Below are 2,427 nucleotides of genomic sequence, written 5' to 3'. Positions count from 1 at the left end.
CTTTATATTGATACTTCAATTTAAAAAACAAAAAAAAAAACTGGTACATAATATGAAGTGTTGTTGAGCTTTGAGTTAGTCTTCAGTTCATCAAAATATTGAACTGGAAGTTGTCCCAGTAGACTGGTGTCTAATGTTTGCAGTTTCCCTTTTAGAGAGAAACCTGATTTTGACTTCTGACTTGGTAAACAAGGGCTGAGTATTGTGTAGGAAGGATTATTGTGGAGACATGGTGTTCCCTACATGGATGGAAGTCACTTTGAGCAGACTGAAAAAAGATGCAGATCCAGCATGTGATCATCACGTATTTCAGGTTGAATTTTAAATTAAACAAATTATGAGCCTTTCCATTTCCCCAACAGCTAAAATGGTTAAGCTGGCATCTTTCCTCTTATTTCATCCTTTCCCCTACCACACTGTCCCTCTCTCATCATGCTCTCAGTTGTCTGTATTCAATGGGTGTCTCCTGCATCTGTCTCTGTTTCCCTTCCTGTCCTCCACAGTCTTTGCACATACACACCCCCAGTTTCCCATCTTGTCCCCTTCTCATTCTCCTGCTCCTCACACTAACCTATCTCTTGAAAGCATAAACAGATGCCAACTTCCCTGAGGGCAACTTGATTGCACTCCCTTTGGCCTTTCTTTACTAAGGGGCGCCTGAGCCTCCTGCACATATTGAAGGGAAATGGTCATACTCTTAACTAAGAGTAGCCTGTGGGCTCAGAAAATGGGAGATAGTGGCCATCAAGTGCCATTCTTTGATTTTTTTTCTCTGAAAGAAGAATGGTCTCGAAAGGATTATCCTCAAGCCCAGAGGTGGGAAAACTATGGCCCGCAGGCCACATCCGGCCACAGGACCATCCTGCCCGGCTCCTGGGCGGGGAGGCTAGCCCCTGGCCCTTCCCTGTAGATATGCTGCCGCGCAGGCAGCACTCTGGCCTGTAGCTCCTACTGGGCAGCGCAGGGAGCACAGCTGGCTCTGGCCAGGCGGCGTGCTCCTGCTGCTCTGAGCAGCATGGTAAGGGGGCGGGGGATCCCAGGGGGCAGTTGGTGAGCAGAGGACAGTTGGATGGGGCGGAGGTTCTGGGGGGCAGTCAGGGGACAGGGAACAGGAAGGGTTGGAAGTGGGAGTCCCAGGGGGCCTGTCGGGAGGCGGGGGGGCAGTCGGGGGGACAGGGAGTGGGGGGGTTGGATAAGGGGATGTGGTCCCAGGGGGCGGTTAGGGGCAGGGGTCCCAGGAGGGGGTGATCAGGGGACAAGAGCTGGGGGGTTGGATGGGTTGGGGGTTCTGAGGGGGGCGGATAGGGAGCAGGAGCCAGGCTGTTTGGGGAGTCACAGGCTTCCGTACCCGGCCCTCCGTACAGTTTTGCAACCCCAATGTGACCCTCAGGCCCAAAAGTTTGCCCACCCCTGCTCTAGCCTCTGCTAAAAGATAACTGAAAGGTTATGAGAATAGTTAGTAAAATAAAAAAAAGGTAGTTTTAAAAATTCAGTCCAATCTACTTGTTTTACCAGATACTTTCCCTTTTTACTAACTTGTGTAGATAGCAGTCTATCATAGACAAGTTTCAGACAGACCAATTTCAAACACTGATTAAATTTATGAAAAGAAACCAAAGTAACTATATAGAAAAATAGTTTTCATACACTAATGCTGTCAAAAGGCTACATATAGAGAAACTATTTACTTAATGCCCCATTTCAAACCTGTTTCAGATTCCAGTCCTAGCTGTGAGTTGCTGCCAATATTTCTATAATATTAAGCTTCCATAAAATAGCAATACAGAACACTCAAATTAGACCCATAATCATAAAAAGAATAGAGATCATCTACAATATCTTCCCAACCATGTCCTTTGGAGATGCCTGAGGGAAAAACAGGTCTTCCAGGATGTTCTAGAGGTCACCAAATCCAGGCTCTGGTGAAACAAGGAGAAAACTTTATGCTTGGGAATGGGAGAATTAGAAAATAGGAGTTTCCCTTGATGACATCTCTTAAAATACAAACTCACATGAGCATTTGAATTCTAATTGTGGGGATTGGAAGACCAAGTAGGTCAGTCTACCAAAATGGAAAATTGCCAATTTAATGTTGGTGTGATTGTATTCTTTAAAGTTATCTTTCTTTTTTTTTCCCCGCCACTGTCTCTAATATATTTCCGTCTGCCATTTTATTTCTTAACCACTTTCTTTTGTCTTTTTTGCATCCTCTCCTATACTTCATCTTCTGTCCCCTGAATGCAGTTTATTTTGGAGGAGCTGTGGAGTGCAGAAATTATTCAGCCTTTAGATACAGGGCTGATGAGCAATTCCTGCCTGTTTATGATAGAGGACATTTAGAGGGAGTGCTAGATTTTTTCACTGTACCTTAATTTAATGTTTGCAGTGAAGCTAAGTAGCTTTGTCAGCTGCTAGTGCTAGCTGCTA

The sequence above is a fragment of the Dermochelys coriacea genome, chromosome 2, assembly GCF_009764565.3.
Source record: "Dermochelys coriacea isolate rDerCor1 chromosome 2, rDerCor1.pri.v4, whole genome shotgun sequence".
Taxonomy (NCBI): Eukaryota; Metazoa; Chordata; order Testudines; family Dermochelyidae; genus Dermochelys; species Dermochelys coriacea.
Note: the sequence above shows the minus strand (reverse complement) of the source record.